Below are 22869 nucleotides of genomic sequence, written 5' to 3' on the forward strand. Positions count from 1 at the left end.
GCATTTTAGGTACATTCCAATATTACTGTTTTGCTTGATACCAATATTACTGTTTTGCTTGATAGCATGTGAGTTGGTTAACAGCACTGTTAAGGAAAAGATTGTTCCACTCATTTTAAATTCACATTTCTGGTTAACATTGTCAGTTTATGACTGTTCAGTAAACCATTCGGCCCGCGATTTAGGCTGAATTTTAGATTTTGGCCCCTTCTCTGATTGAGTTCGACACCCCTAGTGTAGAGTTTCCACAGCCTATAAATACATTTAAAAAGACATGTCATCTCCCCCAGCTCTGCACAACACTGTACAAGTAAAAAAAAAATAGGAAAGTCTTTTTTCTGTTGCTGGCAAGGGGATTTCATGGGGCGTTAAGGGAACATGCCAGATTTTTTACGGTCTCCGAGTAGAGGCAGAGAGGGGCACGAGGGGGTTTCTCTGGTACAAAAATTAGCCACCAGGTTTCACCGCCCTGTTACAAACCATACACAGGTTTCAGAGTACAGCCAGAGGTCTCTGAGGGGGGTCTTTCAGTCAAAAAATTAGCCAGCTACACAGCTCTGTTATAAGTTACAAGTGACAGGTGGCAGCAGCAGGAGGAGGAGGCGGTGGGCACTGAGACTGAGAGGGGACCGCATTGGTAACTGGCATCTAGAGCTGGGTACTGGGCAGGCAGCATCAGTTACAGCATGAGGAGGAGGCGGTGGGCCCTGAGAAGGAGCAAGGATGGCATTAGAGGTTGAGGCCATCACCTATGTGGAAAGTGTAGAAGCTGTAGCTATTGGAGACATGAATGGATGAACGAGATTCCAATCCGTCCCTACCTACTATGTAGCGAAACCACATGAAACGGAATGGCGGAATCAGCGGAGAAAGAACACCCTGTTGAGCTTGAGTCTAGTCTGGCATCTAGAGCTGAGTACTGGGCAGTGCTGCATACACTGCCCCCCCCCCAATAAAAATATTTACTTACTATACAAATTTACATTTTGTGAAGCATATTAGCTACAAGGTGAAAAAAGGTAATGCTCGGCTACATGCCCCACTCAAATTGCTGGCAGCAGCACAGGTAACTTTGGTGGCAGAAGGAGGAAAGGCAGCAGAGGAAGATCAAGCAGTTTGAGCTTGCTTCTTGGGCGGAGGTGGACGCACAGAGCCAGTGAGGCAAGTCATAGTCGTCCATCGTCGGAAGCTGCCTGTCACCACAGCTATGCCTCAACAACTGCGGACCGCCACCACGAGCACCAGCTCCAGAGCACCTTTCGGCCCAGTTAGATGTTCGCCTGTGTGGGCATTTTTTAATGTCCATGGTGACGACAACACTATGGTCATCTACAAACTGTGTGCTCAACACTTGAAATGAGGCAACAACCCAAACAAACTTGGAACAAGTTGCATAAGCACACATTTAAAAAGCCACCACCCGGTAACCTGGCGGGAACACCTGGTCAAAGCACAGAGCTCTGTGCGACCACCTCCGCCCAAGAAGCAAGCTCAAAGTGCTCGATCTTCCTCCGCTGCCTTTCCTCCTTCTGCCACCAAAGTTACCTGTGCTGCTGCCGCAATTTGAGTGGGGCATGTGGCCGAGCATTACCTTTTTCAGGCTCCACCAGTGGTGAGCAGGAGCTGCAATGCAGATCTGCTGCTGTTTGTCAAATTGCTAACAGTCAAGACCAGGCATCATTGCCATCTCCCACAACTTCTACCCCATTGTCCAATCTTTCTGTGGTTAGCATTAACAGTATCCAGCCTTCCATCCCCCAGATGCTGGAGCACAAGAGGAAATATGTCCCAAATGACCCCAAAACAAAGCTAATCAATGCGGCAATTGCACAACTGATTGCGTTACAGCTCCTCCCTTACCGGCTGGTGGACTCCAATGTGTTCAGTTACGCATTCCTCTGCGTGAACCCACAGTACGTTATGCCTAAGCGAAAGTATTTTGCAGAAAAATGTGTTCCTGAGGATTCGGATCTCCGCAGAAAATGTCGACCAAATCACTTTTATTAAAATGAATAAGGCTTGGATCAGCAATTACTTCAACACCCCCTCTGCAGAGTGTACTGATTAGTCGTCAACTGCTGCACGGCCTGCTGACACCTTGATGGGAAGAGCACGTTCACAGCCTTCGGCATCTCCTTCTACTCCTCCCCCTCGTGGCCCTCTACCTCTACTCTGTATCTGAGGTCTATAACTTGCAATGGAGCTGTGTAACTGCCTCTATCTACTTTGAGGCCTATATCAATTGTAATTGAGCTGTGTGATTTATAATTAAATATCTGTATTTTTTTACAGAAATACAGAAATGTTTCTGTTCATTTTGATAGATTGCAAGTGGTATCAGAATTAAATATCTGTATTTTTTTACAGAAATACAGAAATTTTACTGTTTATTTTGATAGATAGCAGGTGGTATCAGATTTAAATATCCCTATTTTTTCTACAAAAATACAGAAATTTTTCTGTTTATTTTGATAGATTGCAAGTGGTTTCTGAATTAAATATCCATAAGAAATACAGAAATTTTTCTGTTTATTTTGATAGATTGCAAGTGGTATCAAAATTAAATATCTGTATTTTTTTTACAGAAACACAGAAATGTTTTTATTTATTTTTATAGATTGCAAGTGGTATCAAAATTAAATATCTGTATTATTTTACAGAAATACAGAAAGTTTTATATTTATTTTAATAGATTGCAAGTGGTATCAGAATTAAATATCTGTATTTTTTTACCCTGCCTCTGGCTGCGTGTATGTAACACACTGACTGACTATTTATCTATCTATCATTGTATCTATGTATCTATCTATGTATCTATCTATCCAGCTAGCTAACACTCTAACACTCTACACTCACTCTAGAGTGAAACACTCTACCTATCTGAGTACAGTAGATTTCAGGACTGCACCAATACACTACAATCCAACAATCCATCAGACTAATAGTATGACACAGTCTAAGTAAAGCACTTTTTTTTACTTTGACAAAGCAAGCTAAGCAGCACAGCAAGATTGTGATGCTAGCAAATCTCTGTCAGGAGTGGTAAATGCAGGCTCGCCATGGCCTTATATAGGCCAATGGCTGCCTGTGTGGCATGCAGTGACAAACTGCCAATCGGCTGCTTGCCACAACAAACATAGAGGGGAGCATCCCTGCTGTTATTGGAGGGCCCTAGGCATCATGGGGGAGGTCCCTAGGCATTGTGGGAGGGTCGAATTCAGGGCGTCCAATCCAACAAAATTCGGGTTGGATAGACCCGAATTCGAATGGCCATATTCGGGTCGAACATTAGGAAGACCCGAATTCGAACAACAACACTACCTGCTACCTTTTCACTTTTTCTCTTATGTACTATTGGCTTGGCAACCACTAGTGGTATTTTCTATCCTTATCACTGCGGGATTGGCTTCCTCTCCTTCTTAAAAATAGAGTAACTTAACATAAAGACCCATCCCTAACAAAATACAGCCCAGACTAAAAAGTTTTTGCAAAAAATGGTGATGGTTTTTAATGCTCATGTAGCTTAATGCATACAAACTAGTTCCCCATTTGTGAAACAAAAATTTTATCTGAGGGGTAACAAGAAAGGTACCCTGCTATCTGGAGTAGCTAGATCTTTTAGCCAAAAAATGCCATATAGTGAAAGAACCAGGGTGACAGGCAGGATAGTGGACCCCACTACCAGCCCTGAAAGCATTGAAAGTGTTAATTTTTCTGATAAATTTTAATTCTATATTTTAATTCCTGTTTTTATAAATCTGTTAATGTGTCATAATAGAAATCTATTTTGAGGAAGCCACTGCAGACATACCCCAGGCCTTTTGTTTCTGTTCTTTTACTGGAATATTCCATATATTCTACTGACTACAAGATGATTATTTTATTTTTAATAATCATAATCATATACTTCTGACACATCTTGTATCTCATGTCTTGGATGACCACAAGGGTCTTGTTTATGTTTATTCTGATTGGTCAAATACATTGTATCATGTAGTCCACAGGCTTTGATTTGTGTATATAAGCTTACCTTTGTGACAATAAACTTTGAGAGCTTGAAACCATCACCTGTGTGTTGTGTTTTACTCTCCTGGCACTGCAAACAGAGTCTAGCATCATAGAGGGTACTGGTCTGGGACCAGACAACAGAACTTACCGGTAACAAGCCCTGACCTTGGTCTGACCTTTGCTTTTACATTTCCTCATTTGAACACATGTCTCTGACCTTGAATGTCCCTGACTTTTTGGAAACTTGACCAAATCCATGGCTTCCTAAAGGCGTCTCGCGAGCGCAAAAGCTGTTTTCGAACAGCTAGAAAGCAGCAATAGTGATTTGGAGTCACTTTTGGAATGGAGCGATAGCGATTCACCAGGGAACTTGTCATCAGTGACAGTGAAAGCAACAAATCTGAGTTTGAGGTCAGTAATGTGTGCACTTGGTGCTCTATAGACCTTGGTGCAGCTTAGCAAGTGCCCCCAAGATTTCCATTTAGTGGGGCACTTGGTGTGAAAATTGATGTTGAACGCGACAACCCCTTGGCATACCTGCAAATGTTTCTGACCGATAAGCTTATTCAAAAAATAGTTGCTGAGACAAACAGATACACTGAACAACAATTAGCTGCTCCAAAGCTGAGGTTTGCAAGAGGCAGAAAGTTGGAACCAGTGACTAAAGATGACATTTGGCCATTTCTGGGCTTAGTGATATTTCAGTGATACTTCATTTTATTGGTCTACCAATAAAATACTTGCCACTCCATTCTTTGGCACAGTCATGTCAGAGTACAGATTTAGCCTGATCATGAAATATTTTCACTTCGCAAACAACGTGTCATGGTGCTGCAAGGCAGGATGGTGGACCTTTTGTGTCAAAAGCTCAGTTGGCAGAGACGTGCAAAGGTCACAGAGTCTAAGCAGCTGCCCAGTCAGAGCCTCTAGTGGTGAGGGTGTTGCGCTGCGGTCAACTGCCAGGTTGCGGCCCCTGTGCAGAGGCAGGTGACTGCTTACAGGCAGAAACAAGGTGTGGTAACAGAATGAGGGACAAAGAGTAGTCAGACAAGCCAGAGGTCAGGGCAGGCAGCGATCAGGAGTAGTCAGGGTCAAGCTGATCTTGCACCTGCTCAGTGCGAGATTGGGTGACATGGCAAGAGGAGCGCAAGAGAGGTCTGAAGATGGTGGCACCCGGACCAAAAAGAATTCTAGCACGACGCGCGACCGGATAGAGAGAAGGCCTAGTGCTATTGAGGGATCTGTGGGATTAAAGGCTAGTGTGCTTTTTTACTTTAGCTCTGCTTTAATTATCGCTGACATCTTTGCCTGGTCTTTTTCTGGTTTTGGGCTTTTTGGTTATGTTGATTGGCCACACGTGCACAAGGAAGATTTACAATACTGCCACGGAAGTATAGGAAGATTGTACACTGAACAGCCCAGTGTACATTTTACAAGATTGTAAAAAGGCAGCTAAGTTTGATTTATCGTAGATAAAAGAAAGCGAAGGACTTTTTAATTAAAAAAAATGATAGTTTACAATAGTTTTACAAATCGTATACAAATATATATATATATATATATATATATATATATATATATCGTACATCGGAGTTTGAAGGCACCAAATAATCAAAAACAATATCATATTAAGACTAAAATGCTAGTTAAGTTTATTAATAAACTTTCCTTAAAACTCATGTGCTTAAAATATATATTAAAACATCTGGATCATATGTCTCAAATTAAATTTAGATGTGTTTCTCTAAATTGCTTCATTTAACAAGCAGAAAAGGCTTCAGCGAACTAAAGAATTACAACAGGTTATGGAAGATCTGGTGGCTAAATGGAAAAGACAACCTTCTAGTTTTCTTCGTAAACAAGTTCAACAAGCAAAAGTTGAATTAAATTTGCTCCTTAACTATCAGGTCGAGAAGCAGTTAAGATGGTCCAAACGTAATTTTTTTGCTCAAGAGAACAAACCCTGCTCTTTGCTGGCGAGTCTCCTCAACAGCGTGTCCTCCAGAGCTCCCCCTGGTAAATTAAAACCACATAATCCACATAAGATCGTGGAACATTTTAGCACTGTTCTTTCTAAATTTTATGCAGCCCCTAACCCATTTCAACAACAGGAGGCAGATGTACTGTTTAAAGACCTAGAACTCCCTTTACTGATGGAAGTTATGGCAGGGAAAATGGAGAAAGATATTACTATTCCAGAAGTACTATCTGCTATTAAAACACTAAAAACGAACAAGTCTCTAGGTCCTGACGGTTATACTGCCACTAATTATAAAAACTTTTCCCAGATTCTGACCCCTCATCTAGTCAACCATTTCAATTATATAAGAAGCCACCCGACTCATCCTAATTCATCTTTACTGGCTCATGTAGTCATGATTCCCAAACCAGGAAAAGAGCCACTGGATCCTCTAAATTACCGTCCCATATCATTATAAAATATAAATATAAAGCTTCTCACAAAAATTTTAGGTAATAGACTAAATAAATTTTTGGCGACCATAATCCATAAAGGTCAAGTAGGTTTTGTGCCGGGCCGCCAAGCTCCAGATGGTACTCGCAAAGTTATCACTTTGTTACATGAAACCTCTCTGAAGAAATTGTCTGGTATGCTATTGGCACTTGACATCCAAAAAGCCTTTGATTCTTTATCATGGAACTATTTAATGTATATTTTGCCCAAACGTGGTTTTAAATCCAAATTTTTGAGTTGGCTTCAAGCCTTATATTCTAATATAACCTCTAAAGTTCGGTATTCAGCGTTCTCATTGCCTGCTTTCCACATTCAACGTGGTACTAGAGAAGGATGTCCTCCCTCGCTGTTACTATTTAATCTTGCGTTAGAACCACTAGCCCACCTAATTAGATCCTACCCTCAAATTTATAAAATTGAAGCTGGAGGGGGCCCCCATAAACTTAATATGTTTGCCGATGACATGCTGTTGACGATCACTCAACCTATGGTATCTCTTCCACCTATCCTAAAATTATTGCAAGATTTCGGGCAAATTTCGGGGTTATCTATAAATGAGGGGAAATCAGTTGCCCTTGATTTTAACCTTTCTGCCAAAATAAAAATTCAACTACAATCGTCTTTCAGGTTCCAATGGTTGGAATCCCAACTAGAATATTTGGCACAGTTACCCTTTATCCTGGCTGGGCAGAATAAACTCAGTAAAAATGACAGTTTTACCCAAGCTATTACATTTTTTTGCACACTTCCAGTTCATGTACCAACTTCCGTGTTGCCTACTCTCCATAAAGATATTTTTCAATTTATCTGGGCGAACAAGAAGCCGAGAATCTCCCATAAGACGATGTTTGCACATAAGCAGCAAGATGGCCTGGGGGTACCGAGTATTATTAAAAATTATTAAGCGGCCCAGATCGCTCCTATTGCTAATTTGTACGCAAACTCGGCTGCCCCTCTTTGGGTCCAGATAGAATCAGACTATAGTAAACCAGTAGTGTTTGAAATCATACATTGGCTACCCCCTAAGGTGAGGCCCTTGGTAGGGTTCAATATGAGACAAATACTTTAGGTATGGGATGGCATTTAATATTCCAGCGGCCTCCGGTCTCCGCATTTAACTTTGCTTACTGTACAACATAACTCTTTATTTGCACCTGGATTAGAATCACTGTCTGAACAGTAGACCATGGATATACCACCTCACACTCTCTGCTGGGGAAATCAGGAGTTCTCAGGTGGGAGGCCATAAAAAGGTCCCACAGAGCGCATAGTGTAGAAATCTTCCATTATTTACAACTGAATCACTGGGTTGCATCTTCTAAGTGTGGGATCTACTAGATTATCAGTATTGGAGCACATTTGTATACGTACTCCTTTAACTGCCAAATTGATTTCAATCCTCTATTGGATGGTGTTACTCCATTTCAAGCCTCCAACCTTAACAAATAGTCAATTTAAATTGTGCTCTTATGTTATTTTGGCAGCTAAGCAGACCATAGCTAAATATTGGAAGCAACAGTTTGTCCCCTATCACAAGGCCTTACTCAGAGTGGATGCTATATTTATTAATGAAAAATTGTCAAGCTTGGTGAATGATACTTACAACAAGTTTGCTAAAGTGTGGGAACCCTGGCTCCAGTATTCTCTGACTAATTTGTCCCTGTTGACCAAATTTATGGTGATTGTTGTTAAGCTGCGTACACACTTCCAATTTTTATCGTTCAAAATGAACGACGAACGAGGGGACGATCTTTCGTTTGCTCCGAACGTTCGTGCTCATTCACTTCCTGTGGTGCACGTAACTTCCTGTGGTGCACGTAACTTCCTGTATCGTTCAAACGATCGCATCTATTGTGTGTACAATATCTACGAACGTTCCTGTCCTTATCTGTATGTACAGGATCGGTGCTATACGATCGTTCGCAGATATCGTGCAGGATCGTTCATCGTTCGTTTACCAACGATAATAATTGGAAGTGTGTACGTAGCTTAAGTTTCAAGCTCTTGATGATGTGCTCTTTGTACTGTAACCACATAGACCGGTAACCTTGTTATATTTGTTTCCAGTTCTTGTTTAATTGTTATCCCCCCTTTTATGTATGTATACTGAATATTGTATTCTGTGCATAAACTGTTAAAATTTTTAAAAACCTATTAAAAACAAATTTAGATGTATTTCACGGACCTGTTGTCTGCTTCTTTAGGTTTTTAGATGTAGAAATTCAAAACATTTGAGAAACATAATATATAATGTATTTTGTAAATTGATTTTGTACAACTTAAAACATCAAAACCAACAGTGAGGACTTTTTCTTGCCAGAGCCCTTTACTTTTGGCAACTGCAAAATTTAGAAGGGCAACAGAGGAAGCCACCAACATGAGTCAGTGTAATATATGGAAGATTGGGGCCACTGTTTGTTCAGCTACTTGTTATCTAAAACCATGAAAGTACTCCACTGAAATATCATCCTATTTGGTAACACCAAATTCCCCCACTCAAATATCATTCAGTTTGGTATGTTACCTATACATCCTAATAGGGTGCTTTAGAAAGACGAAATGTTACTGCATTTATATCATCTATTAATGTCATTTATTGTATATGTCACGCACGGAGAGACAGGACCACTAGGGGGCGTATGGAGGTGGTGCGAGCCCTGAGAAGGGCCAAGGCGCAGAACCTAAGCCGTAAACAGGTTTTCTCTAGAGCCTCTGATGGTGAGGATGTTGAGCCAGGTTGCGGTCTCTGGGCACATCAAGGTGGGCAAGCACGGTACCAAATCATCAGGCAGGAGGATAGCCAAGGAAAGCTGGGGTTGGGACAGGCAGCAAGCAAGAGAGGTCAGGTCACATGCCAGGGGTCAAAAGCCAGGGATCCAGGAGACAGACAGCAATGACACAAGGGCCACTGCGGGCACAGGGAACACTGGAGATAATGGAAACAGCAGGAGGCACAGAAGCAGGGATATCCACAGGCAGACAGGAACACAGGAACAACACAAGGAAGTTGTCTGGGAACCAACAAACTGGACAGGAGGGGTTTACACGGGAGCTGGACACAGGAAACACTGGATTAATCAGCAGGTATACAGGAACTAGTTCACATAACTATAGAGCTCGGCACTAGTAAGACTTGTTGCATGAACACAGAATGGATTAAGGAGAGGTACAGATACATCTGTAGCTGGAACACACAATCTCTCCTCAGGACCAAAACCTTTCCAGTTTATCAGATACATGAGCTTTTTACGAGAAATTTTGGAATCCAAAATTTGATGGACTTCATATTCCTCAAACATATTGCTCCAAGGACTGATTGATTCTGGCTGTCTGCGGATGATTGGCTGAAGAGAATTCTGCAGAGATATCAAGGGATTTGCAGAAGCCTTTCCAGAAGCGGGAAGTAAACTGCACCCTGGGATCTGACACAATATTATTAGCCATACCATGAAGTCTGAATATTTCCGGAATGAAAATTGGCACCAATGCTGCAGCCGATGGTAAAGCCAGGACAAAGAGAGCCATCTTAGAAAAACTGTCCACGACTACCCAGATAACCCTACAGCCATCTGAAGGAGGTAGATCCGTAATAAAGTCCATGGATAGGGTTCGGTTGGAATAGGTAGTGGACAAAGTGGTCCTGCAGGGGCACAGGTGGCAGACTTCGTTTGAGCACAGACAGCACAGGCCTTGACATAGTCCGCCACATCCTTATGAAGATTAGGCCACAAGTACTGTTGAGAGAGAAATGTGAATGTTCTTTGCATGCCCGGATGACCAGAAAGATTGGAATCATGTGCCCATTGTAACAACCTTGTGCGAAGTTGAGGTGGCACCAAGGTTTTGTCTGGAGGAATAGCAGATTCCTGAATAGAGGTCAAGGCTAAGATGCAAGCTGGAGGGATGATAAATTCTGGCTCCACAGCAGTCTCGGAGTCCTCTGAGTCGAAAGAGCGAGAAAGAGCATCAGCTCTGGAGCTAGCAGAACCAGGTTTAAACGTATTGATAAAATCAAAATGGGGGTTGAGCCGGCAAGCTGATTGCAAGTACTGGAGGTTCTTGAGGTCAGTATAAATAGTAATCTTGTGAAGGGAACCCACCAAGAGGTATCACCATTCCTTCAGAGCTAGCTTGATGGCTAGAAGCTCCCTGTCCCCAAAAGAGTAATTCTTTTCCACTGGGGAAAATTTACTTGAGAAGGCACAGGGGCGTCTGACTCTAGTGTGTGTCTGGAAGAGATTAGCTCCCACTAACTCCCACACTGGCCTAACCAGAGCTGGGCCAGAAAGAAACGCTTCCTTTAAAGAATGAAAGGCCTCAATAGCCTCAGAGGGCCAGTTCTTAGGGTTCGCATCATTCCATGTCAGAGCCGTGATAGGAGCTACCAGAGTGGAGTTATTCCTGATAAACTGTTGGTAATAGTTTGTCAATCGCAGGAAAAGCTGAGTAGCCTTAATACTGGAAGGCAGTGGCTAGTTGGAAATAGCTGCAACTTTTTCCGGATCCATGGAGAGGCCTTCTTTAGAAACAATGTAACCCAGGGAGGGTACCTGGGGATGTTCAAACAGGCCCTTTTCCTGCCTTCGCATATAGCCTCTTGTCTCTGAGCTGTTGTATGACCAAGCGAACATGTTGTCTGTGAGTGGGCAAATCAGGGGAAAAAACAAGATGTCATCTAGACTACAACACAGATGTATAAAAGGTCTCGAAACACCTCATAAACAAAATGCTGGAAAACTGCTGGGGCCTTGCAGAGACCAAAGGGCATCGCAAGGTATTCATAATGCCCATCCCTGTGTTAAATGCAGTTTTCCATTCATCCCCCTCTTAGATCCAGATTAGATTGTATGCACCTCTGAGGTCTAGTTTGGTAAAGATCTGTGCATCACGGAGATGGTCGAAGAGCTCAGGAATGAGTGGGAGGGGATAGCGGTTCTTTATGGTGATGGCATTCAGACCGCGGTAATTAGTGCATGGCCGGAGAGTCCCATCCTTTTTCTGAAGAAAAAGCCTCCCCAACAGGGGAAGAGGAATTACGAATTAACCCCCGTTGCAGATTTTCTTTGCTATACTCGCTCTGTGCCTGGGTCTCAGGGAGACTGAGGGGGTATACTCGACCTCTTGGAGGCGTGGAGTTAGGAACGAGGTCTATTGGGCAGTCATAGGACTGATGAGGAGGTAGTTGCTCAGCCTTGCGCTTGGAAAAGAAATCTATGAAATCCATATTTTGACTGGGAATGGATGCTGAAACCTCAGGAGTAGAGAGCAAGAGGCCTGATAGGTGTGAGCTTGGTCAGGCATTTGGAATGACACAAGGGACCCCAAGCCAATATCTCTGGAGTAGACCAGTCCAGCACTGGGGAGTATAGTAGAAGCCATTGGAGGGCAAGAATGACTGCAGAGGTAGCTTGAGGAAGCCCAAGAAATGTTATGGTTTTGTGATGTAGCACACCAACAGACATTTCAATGGGCCTAGTCTGTAAGCGGATAAATCCACATGAAAGGAGAGTTTCAACCACCGCAGAGATTCGCAGAGGCTGTGATAATGGCTCAATAGGCCAACCACATTCCTTGAGGAGGGTGGCAGAAATGAAATTTCCAGCTGTTCCAGAATCAATGAAGGCCTCAAGGGCAAGTGTGGAGTTGTTGTGGTGAAGCTGGATGCATATGGAGGGTCGCTGATTGGAGGGGAGAGAAGCGTGACTTAGTATGCCCCCTCAGAGCATGCTAGGGGCTGAAGTTTCCCGGCCTCGGTGGGCAAGATTTGATAACATGTCCCTTCTGTCCGCAGTACAGGCACAGACCAGAAAAGAGGCGCCAGGTCCTCTCCTCTTGGGATAGCCTAGATCGGCCTAGCTGCATTGGTTCGTCAGAGATAGGAGGAACAGGGGAGGCTGGAGTTTGCAGAGGCCGCTGAAAGGATGGTGTCAGTCACAGGAAAAAGGCTTTGCGTGGGCGAGATTTCTCTTGGAAGCGAATTTCTATCTGGATGCCCAAGGAAATCAGATCATCCAGAGATGAGGGAGTCTCCCGACCGGCCAACTCATCCTTCATGTAGTCAGAAAGGCCTTGCCAGAAGGTAGCGTGGAGCGCCTCATTGTTCCAAGCGAATTCAGCTGCCAAGGTTCGGAATTGTACTGCAAACTGACCCACTGTAAGCGAACCTTGGCGGAGATGCAGGAGCGCGCTGGCTGCAGAGGAGGCGCGCGCGGGTTCATCAAACACCTTTTTGAAGAGGCTAAGGAAGGCTTTAATATTGCTGGTAACTGGATCCTTCCTCTCCCAGAGTGGGGATGCCCATGCCAGAGCTTCTCCAGACAGCAAGATGACATATGCCACTTTGGCCGGGTCAGTGAGGAAAATATGTGGCTGAAGCTCAAAGTGGATGCGGCACTGATTGATGAAGCCACGGCAGGTCTTAGGGGCCCCAGAGAATCGCTTTGGAAGTGGTAAGTTTAATGCAGAGGCCACTGTGAGGGCAGGGGACTGGGCCTGGGCTGGTGGTTCAGCCAGTGCACTGGGAGAAACAAGCAGTTGATCCAGGCGAGCAGAAAGTGCATGAAGCTGGGGAAGCACCTGTATTTGTGTAGCCTCCTGGGTGTCGAGCCTCTGGGAGAGTAGCTACCGTGTTTCCCCGAAAATAAGACACTGTCTTATATTTTTTTGGGCTTCCAAAAACACACTAGGTCTTATTTTCAGGGTAGGTCTTATATACTTTTTTTAATGAAAAAAAACACCATATTCCCAAATTCCCCTTACAAATTCCCCTTCTGATCACTCTGTGCTTTTTTTCCACTGTTCGGCAGTTAGGACATGGAACAGCAGGTGGCGCTGTGCCGGTTTCTTTCGCTCTGCTTTACAAACAGGAAAAGACACGATGCTGGCAGAGGAGAGAAGAGAGACATGCTGCAGCCAGAGACACACGCAGGATCGCGTATCAGGTGAGTATATTATTTTAATTTTTTTTTTAACACATTTTTAAGGGCTCACTAGAACTAGCCTGGTTACATGCACTTCAGCTTCTGACAGGCGAAGTGCATGTAATATCACTCCGCCTGTGACAGGAGCCGGAACTACAAGGAAAGCATCGGCTTGTGCGGCTGTGTGTTAGCCTGCTGTGTGTACGCCCGCTGTCTCCCGCTCGGTGAGTACTGTTTTAATTTATGTTTGCTTTTATTTTTTTTATTTTTTTTCTACTAGGTCTTATTTTCGGGGTAGGTCTTATATTAGGGCAGGTTGGGGGGAAAAGTGCTAGGTCTTATTTTCGGGGTAGGTCTTACTTTCGGGGAAACACGGTAGTTGGAGCCTGCTGAGGTCTGGGAAGGGTGTAGTCATGGTTCCTGCAAACTGTCATGCACAGAGAGACAGGACCACTAGGAAGCGTATACAGATGGTACAAGCCCTGGACAAGAGTCTAAGCCATAACCAGGTTTTGTCCAGGACTTCTGATGGTGAGGATGTTGCGCTGCTGGTTACGGCCAGGTTGCGGTCTCTGGGCACACCAAGGTGGGCAAGCATGGTACCAAATCACCAGGCAGGAGGATAGTCAATAAAAACCCGGGGTTGAGACAGGCAGCAAGCAAGAGAGGTCAGGTCACACGCCAGGGGTCAATAGCCTGGGATCATGAAGACAGATAGCAATGACTCAGGGGCCACTGCGGGCACAGGGAACACTGGAGACACTGAAAACAGCAGGAGGCACAGGAGAAGCAGGGATATCCACAGGCAGATAGGAACACAGGAACAGCACAGGGAAGTTGGCTGGGAACCAACAGACTGGACAACGCAGGGTTAACACAGGAGCTGGACACAGGAAACATTGGATTAAGCAGCAGGTGTACAGGAAATAGTTCAAAGACCTAGGGAGATCAGCACTAGTAAGACTTGTTGCACGAACACAGAATGGAGTCTGTGAGCAAGCTAAATAGCCTGGGCTGATTAAGAGGCTACTTTCTGATTGCCCAGTGGCATGGACAGAGTCGATAAAGCCTGGAAACAGGAACATGCCCAGCATCAGAACAGCCCACATGCGCAAGAGATACCTGTGTTTTAATGAGGAACAGGTTAAGTGTGACAGTATACAACAGAAATCTTGTGTCAATTATTTCTTCTATAGTAAGTAACCCAGTTAAATAACACTACATCCCCTTTCCAAAAAGATATTCTGATCAGACAAAACTGCTATAAGACGCACTTTTTCTTCCCCAAAACTGGGGGGGAAAAGTTAGTGCGTCCTATACGACAAATGTGTTATAAAATAATTAAAATAATATACTCACCTGATACCCGATCCTGCGTGTCTCTGGCTGCATGCAGCGTGTGTCTCTTCTCTCCTCTGCCAGCATCGTGTCTTCTCCTGTCTGTAAAGCAGAGCGAAAGAAGCCGGCACAGCGCCACCTGCTGTTCCCTGTCCTAACTGCTGTACAGTGGAAAAAAAGCAAAAAAAAAAACAAAAAAAAAAACTTATGGAGCCTAGACATTCATTAACTTAGGGAGAGAAGAAACAACTGCAGAGTTTGCCTTGGTCATTTAGGCTTAGTCTACATTCATGTCATGCATTCCAATTGGCTAATCTACACCAGGACGTTTCCTTCAGACACGTATTTGAGCGTGATCTTAAACGTTGCTTGCAATGTTTAAAAAATTAAAACGCTGGATAAATGCGGAAAAACGCATGAAAACGATCCGATTGAACTCAATAAAGGCTTTTCCAGGCGTTTTTAAGCTTTTTATGAAATCTTCCATTGAAAACAATGAGGGCTTTTAAAAATGTTTCTAGCAGGTCCTTGGAATCTGGAAGCCCCCTTTAATAAGGAGACTCCCAGATCTCCACCACCCCACCCTGGGGAATGAGTACAGGGGTACATAAAACCCCACTCATTCCCTGAAAGGGTTAAAATATGTGTAGAAAATTAGACAAGGCTTTAATGTTAAATTATTTTAATAAATGTGTGTGTGTAACAAAACTTTTTTTTTTCAGGTTATCCCAATGACAGGATGATTCCCATGGCTGTAATCATGAGCACAGCCATGGGACTCCTCCTGACAGTGAGGGATCCCCGGGCACTAGGGGTTAAATTAAGGACAAGGCTCTCCATTCACCCCTAGTGCTCTGTGATTGGGTGAGGTTTTACGTTTCCCAGCCATTCAGCACTAGACTTGAATGGGGAGCCTTGTGCCCATTCATCTCTAGTGCTCTGTGATTGGCTGAGAAAAAGGAAACCCTGATGACAGCTTAAGCATCATCAGGGTTGCCGTTTCCTCAGCCAATCAGGGAGCAGAGCAGTCAGCGGAGCTCTGCTATGCTGACAGCTCCGTTCCCCTGATTACTTCCGCAGCCCTAGAGGAGCTGTGACATGTGTTCTGTATCTGTAGCACATACTACAGCTCCTCTAGTGATGCTTGAGCTGTCATCAGGGATTCCTATTTCTCAGCCAATCACAGAGCACTAGAGATGAATGGGCACAAGGCTCCCTAAAAGGGTTAAAAGTAAAACTTTTATAAATGCTTATGTAAAATCGCGGCAAATCGCGGGTGTTTGTAAAAAATTTTTTAGCGTTTTAAAGTTAAGCTTTAAACGCTTGTTAAAGTGCATAAAATGCATATAAACATGGTAGGAATGTTTATATGCGTTTTTAAAACCGTTCATATAGACCCAGCCTGAAGAAATAAAAGATGCTACAGATCAGCTCAGCTCTTTAGATCACCCACAACCTCAGCTGTGTTTAGCAAAAAATTTCTTCTGCAAGTCATGCAAACCGCTCCCCTCCCCCATCAAGTCTCCGTCCTGCACACAAGCAGCAGGGAAGCCCCGTTTGTATGTAAAGAATAAATGCTATAAATCACACATACCTCTCAAATTCACAGCCACAAGAAGTGTGCACCGTACTGACACCGTATGAGAAGAGTTTCTCTCAATGGCAATCTGGAAGCCCCTCTATATATAGGTCAAAGCGATGTTGCTTTCTCACTTTCTGATACAGTATACAGGATGTACTGTACATTCGTCATGCAGTATACCTGTTCAGACTTACATACAAATTCAACTTAAACCCCCTGACGGTGATCCCGAGTGTGGCTCGGGGTGAATTTTATGTACCAAAAGCAGTAACCTCTGAGCCACACTCGGGGTAGCAAAAAAAAATCCTACCTGCTCCCCTCGATTCAGCGGTGTGATGAGTGAAGCGTTGGTACGCTGGGAAGGCATGGCTTGGTGGGAGATTTAAAAGTTGATTACATTGTAATCTGCTTTTAAAACATTGCTCACTATTGTACCCTTGTCCTTGTCCTGGCATCCATCTGCGAGCTGGCACCACCATCTTTATCTTTTCTTCCAGGTTCTTCTTTCTACGTCACCTGACCCAGGTAGGAAAAAAAAAACAAATTTTTTTTCCCCACGTGCCCAAGCATCTCGGATGCGCAGAAGGAGCACCCAAGAGCCTCCCGGAATGCCTGACGTAGGTATCCTGAGAGGGTCTGCAATCCCATTCATTCTTGACTGCCTAGGCAATCAATAATGAGGGGGCAGTGCTGCACTCTTTTTTTTTTTTTTTTTAAAGAGTTTTGCACTAAAAAATACAGAATTTTACTTATCATAAAAGGGTTGTCTACCCTTTTATGTAAAGTAAAATTTCTGAGTTTAGGTATGTTTTAAGCACAAACCTACAGACCCTATCTCGTATGTAACCCGGGGACTACCTGTATAGCACATACTATACTAAAAATTATATCAAAAAGTCCTATAAAGAAGGCTACACATAACAAATAATTGGCAAGGAGACAGTGCGAAAGACACCAATCACAAAGTGAAGAAAGAGGTAAAAGGCAGAAGAAACACTCCCTCGACAGGCTTTGGCAAACCAAATCTTACAGCTCTTTAATACAATGTCCCTGCAGTATTGTATATCCAATACTGCCCCGTGTCGCTAATACAATTCTAAATAGCAGCAAAAACACACATGCTAAAAAATTTTCGCGCATTCAAATTCCTCAATGCCTTGCTGAAAGAAGTCATCACTCTTACATCTTTTAATAAGCAAACGTACTGTGCTAGTGAAGCGCCTATAAAATTCTTAGTAACTCCCCAGATGTAATTTTCTAGTTCACAAATCAAACTTCACATTTCCTTATGGCAAAATGGATCACTCGAATGATGAATTTACAACGTGAGACAAAAATAGGATACAAAACTTGCTTGCAACGTACACGCCGTAACACTACTTGACCACAAAAAAAATGGCTGACTACTGTAGCAATGGTTGGAGCAAAGCGGGAAAAAAAAACTAGTTCCGGGTTAGGACTTGTTCAGGCGTCTACGCGGTGTATACGTAGTTTTCAATTACACAGTTACATAGTTCCGGGTTAGGACGTGTTCAGGAGTCCACGCTGTGTATGCGTAGTTTTCAATTCATTTGGTTTCTTGTACAACTCGTCTCGTGAACTTTACCTTCGGTAAGTCGTATGGGTTTTAAGAAATGCGAATTTAAAAACTATCGTGTAGATGTAGCTGTTTCATAGTAGTGTTTAAAGTCTGCGAACAAATAAAAAAAAGACTATAATATACGTTATAAATTGTCTTATCTAGTGTTCGATATTCAGTTCACCTTTTGTGTTGGGTATTTGATTCATAAAAGTAAATGCTAATTAGCCTTTTATCTTGCTCTTTAGATTCTGCCTTTTGTTTTTTTTTTGTTTTTTACGTATACTCAGAATTTTCACTTTCACTACGTTAAAGGGTAGAGAACCATTTTATGTAAGGTGAAAATTGTATGTTTTTTTTTTTTTTTTTTTTTTTTTTAGGTGTAACACTTTTTAATTATAAAAAAAAGGGTGCAGAATGTATAGGAGCCCAAAGCCTGCCAGCATACCTACGTCAGGCATCCCAGTAGGCTCTTGGGCGCTCATTCTGCGCATGCTCGAGCATCTCAGTCATGTGCAGAAGGAGCCTTTTTGCCCAATGAGTAAATTGGCCGATATCACTTTTTTTTTTTTCATCCTACCTATGTCACCCTATCTCGTGCCTGGGTCTGGTGACATAGGATGAAGGACCCGGAAGAGGAGACAAAGATGGTGGCGCCCGGAGCCGCCACGGATGCCGAGACAACGCGGGACCAGATTTGGGACACCCCTGGAGTGATCAGACTGCCCTGCGGGATTGAAGGTAATTGTGTTTTTGGTTTGTTTTTTACTTTTGAGTATAGTTCCTCTTTTAAACTAGTGTCGGTAGTGTTTAAGATGCCGTCCTGTGCTGTATTCGTCCCATGGAGTTTTTCTATTTGCTTTTGTTTTCTCTTATATGTTAGGGGGAGCAGCTGGTCATTTTGTTCCCAGAGATCTTAGATGTGCCAATGCATGTGGGCAGAGGCTTCTGTTGACCCTCTTCTTGATGGAGCTATTTTTTCTTTTGACTGAAGAGTTCTGCTACAGTCTGAACTTCAGTCCCAACTGCTCCCATTCAGCTAAATGAGGGAGTTTGGAAACCTTTTGTGCATGCAGTTGCATTGGATCTCAGTGCAGTTCCTGAAAGCAAGAAGCATCTTTTGGCAGCATGGTTATTTTTGCTATGCTGGAAAAACCACCACACCGAAACAGCATTACACTTTTTGGGCCTTAGACTACGTACACACATCAGATGATTCTTGTCTGATAATCACCTCGAAGCTGATATCAGACTAGAATCTGGCGTGTGTACAGCGCTCTTCGCCTGTCCTGGCAGTTCCACGGACGACGAACAATCGTACTGAAAGGGAAGAGGAGAGAGCGCAGCAGGGTGCCGCTCGGTTCTACCCTTCCCCTCTCCTTGTATTTACAGCGCTCATTCGTGCATTGTGCAGTCTTTTGTTGCTAGAATGGATTGTGAAAGATCCTTTCCAACAACAATCATTGCACATGTGTACCCAGCATTAATTCTCAATTTCCCGTCAATGAAAACAGATGGTGGACATCTAAAGCTGTACAGGTAGTCCCTGAGTTTAAGGACATCCGATTTAAGGACGACTCCTAGACACCAACAGGGCTTCCCTGCTCACTCGTGCAAGAAGTGAGCTTGATGGGGGGATGGGGACATGCAGAAAAAGTCATTTGATAAACACAGCTGAAGTTGTGTGTGATCCTAAGGGCTGAGCTGTTCTGCAATCTCTTGTAACTCTTTAATGACCCAGTCATATTTGGAGTTGTCACTTTTTGCATATCAAAGCACAGCTTGCTCCAGAAGTTAGTGCATGTCTAAGGCTCCATAAAGTTATTTTTTTTTTTTTTACTTTGTTTGTGAATAACTTACTGTGAGGATTTTATACAGTAACTGACACTATGCTGTGCGTGCACAGAAAGGTAAAATCAAATATGTTGAGACAAGCTTCTGTCCTAATTGCATTTAAATTCAACTTAAGAACAAACCTACAGTCCCTATCTCGTACCTACCTGTACCCGCTTTTCTGCACCTCCCAATAGTTTTACTATTGCTCCCAAGTGGATACAGGGAAAGACTAATAACAATATCTTATATTGGAGTCTTCTCTGTAATTGTACATAACATTATGATTTTCATTCGCAAACACAAAGTACAGGTTTGCCTCAATTTAGGAACAAAAAATTAATGTAGACATTTGATCAAGTAAATGCATGGGATAAACATTGCAAAGGGTGTTTTAACATCTGTGAGTCAAGAACAGTAAGAATATAGCTACTGATTTTACTTTTCACCCTGTGGTGACATGGTAGTTTTAAAGTGTATCTAAACACAAACATCAATTAAAGCTTGTTAGAAATTCTGATAGTCTGAACAGGTGTTTGCGCTTATTGAACAGATACAATAAGAGGAGATTGATGTTGCATAGGTAGAAAAAAGTCTATTACGTTAAACCATTAGGGAAGACACCATTAGTCGAAGCGTGGAGAAAGCATTAAACTAGCTGGCCAATTAGAGCCCGGATTGGTCTAGTGCTATTCTTTTCTCCTCTTTCGGCCAGTCATCTCTGATCTTCACTGCCCAGCATCACCACTTGTCTGCCTATAACAGATGCCTGAAGAGGGTTGTTAAAACGGCTCCAGAGATCCTTAGGAAGGGAGGCTTCACAGGTCAGCACTTTTAACTACTTAAGGTAAGTATGTTTTTTATACATTGGGGTATGTTTTGCAGGTGACACCATGGCTCCATGGAAGAGGATGTTGATACTGGGGGATTAGGATAGTGAGGAGGATACTAATGGTATTGGGCTGTGATGATATGACAGTTGGATGTGGGGTCCTGTAGATAACATCTCCAACTCCAAATGACCAACTCCAATCATAGAAGACAAACCAACTTACTCCTTAATTGGCTGTTGGAGGAGAAGCTTTGGAGTGCATGACCAGGTTAACTTGTCACACACAAGATGGTTGCTTCCATACATATAATGAATGTTTGTTCTTTTTTTTGTGGATGCAAGCTGACACAGCCATTGCCACCAGTGGGCACTGACATTCTAGTGCAAGTGAGTGGGAATAGATATGCAATAATCAGTCTGATTAAATTTTAGGTCTGCTTTAAATTAAATTCAACCTTATATGACCATACTTTAAGTGTATCTCCAGGCAAAGTTTTTTAGTTTTGGATGGTTTAGGAAAAGGATAGACCATCTGTGAAGTTTTATTGCTCTGTCTTTAGTTAGGGAGATTCAGTCCTCTGGTTATACTAGTGTAATTAAGTGGAAGTGAGGGGAAATCCAGATTGTTTCTGTTGTCTCTAGAAAATGTGGATATAGGTGACATCGCCTACATGGATGATGGTAATGGCACTGAGCTTTGAGTTAATTTATGGTGGTGATATTGGGTGAGGAGATGGGGATCAGTGTTCTCCCCAGAAATTTTTTTCAGCCGGGTGGTAGGAAGATGTAGCTGGGTGGTAAAAAAGGGGGTGTGGCAAAACACGGCAAATTTAGTGCTCCCAGTTGTTTATGCCATGGGTATCCAGTAACCTCTTATTGTTTCAGTGTTCTACCTTGCCACAACTGTCCTATGCCGTGTATTGTGACCCAACTTACTAGTGTTCTAAGTTTTAAGAGTGTAATCCTTTGTGGTAGTGTAAAAGTATAATGAATGTGGTGTAACAAGTTAGGCTTAGCTCATATTAGCAGCAAAAAACATTTATCCCTTCTGAGTGACTTCTGGCAACTGCTAGGCACCTAGTAGTTTTTTAAGCAGCAGTGGTTCCTGGCATGAGGAATGGACAAATGTAACCTTACTGCCGGTGTGATTTCAGCCTAACTTCAGATGTGCTCCTGTGTCTATGTTTAGTTAAAGTGAACTTTTGTGAAAACATTTTTTTTCACTTGATTCTTTTACAAAATTAGCCCAGCAGGATCATGCTGGCTCAGCTTCCACATTTTCTCTAATGCTCACTTGTACGTCCAATGCTGCCTTGCACTGCGCATGCATTAGATTGAACACTTTTTTTTCACATATAGGAAATCCTCTGAAGATGCATGCACAGAAGGAGCAGTGCAGAGCCATGAGGCTGCGGATTTCCCCTTTGGTCTTTACCGAAATGGAAGTGAAGACTGAAGGGGAGAGAGGTCCTCTCCACAAAAGTGTAAAAACAAAAAAAAAACTAAAACGCACATTTTTCCATTACATAACAGAGAAAGTCACTCTTTAATATAATGTTAAAAATGTGGAGATGCTTTAATAGCATCATGCATGTGATATTAGAGGGGGACAAGACAAACAGTGACCCCCTCTCATCACTGCCCATATTCTATATAAAAACAGTTTGTGACGTTTATCCGCAGTGTGTAATGTCATCAGCAGCGCAGTGTGATCGCTATGTGAGTGTAAAAGCTGCTTGTCATATTCTGCAGCCTAACAACTCCCTGTGTTCAAACCTTCATATCTCCTAAACCGTTCGTTGTATTAACTTAAATTTTTAAGGTATACGTGGAGGCATAGGAAACTGAAACTGCAGGTGCAAGTGGGGGACACTTGTGGCTAAACCTTTAAAATGTAATTACTATGGCATTATGAGAACATAAATCTCTACCTAACAAAATGTGCTGCCTGCTCTGGTACACATCTGTCTGCATCTTACCTCAAACACCAATTTCTCCAGAATTAAGTGGTGCAGGGATACAAAAATATAGGTGGGAGTGGGAGACACATGTGGCCATCACCTTTCATCACCATGGCATCATTACAACATTAAAAAACAAAACTGTCCATCAAAATGTACTTCCTTGTTACACATGACTGTAACCTTCCAGTACCTCAACCTCAATAACATTTAGTGGGCAGAGTTCATTTTCTAATGATGCCATAGTCATGAAGTTTTAGGGGATGTTAGTCACAGATGTTCCCCACCTGTACCTATATTTTTGGTTTCTTACACCTCCCCATTCCCCAATTGAAGTTCAGAA

General features: G+C 42.9%; 1 protein-coding gene across 2 annotated transcripts in view; it reads left to right on the plus strand.

The window, feature by feature from the left end:
* Positions 1-17824: 17824 nt before the first annotated feature.
* Positions 17825-22869, plus strand: part of HEATR1 (HEAT repeat containing 1) — a 147183-nt gene continuing 142138 nt past the window's right edge. For both annotated transcript variants that reach the window (XM_072409179.1, XM_072409180.1), the window contains exon 1: positions 17825-17932. The gene's annotated coding sequence lies outside the window, so the exon portion shown is untranslated. The remainder of the gene's footprint in view (positions 17933-22869) is intronic.

The sequence above is a fragment of the Pyxicephalus adspersus genome, chromosome 4, assembly GCF_032062135.1.
Source record: "Pyxicephalus adspersus chromosome 4, UCB_Pads_2.0, whole genome shotgun sequence".
Classification (NCBI taxonomy): domain Eukaryota; kingdom Metazoa; phylum Chordata; class Amphibia; order Anura; family Pyxicephalidae; genus Pyxicephalus; species Pyxicephalus adspersus.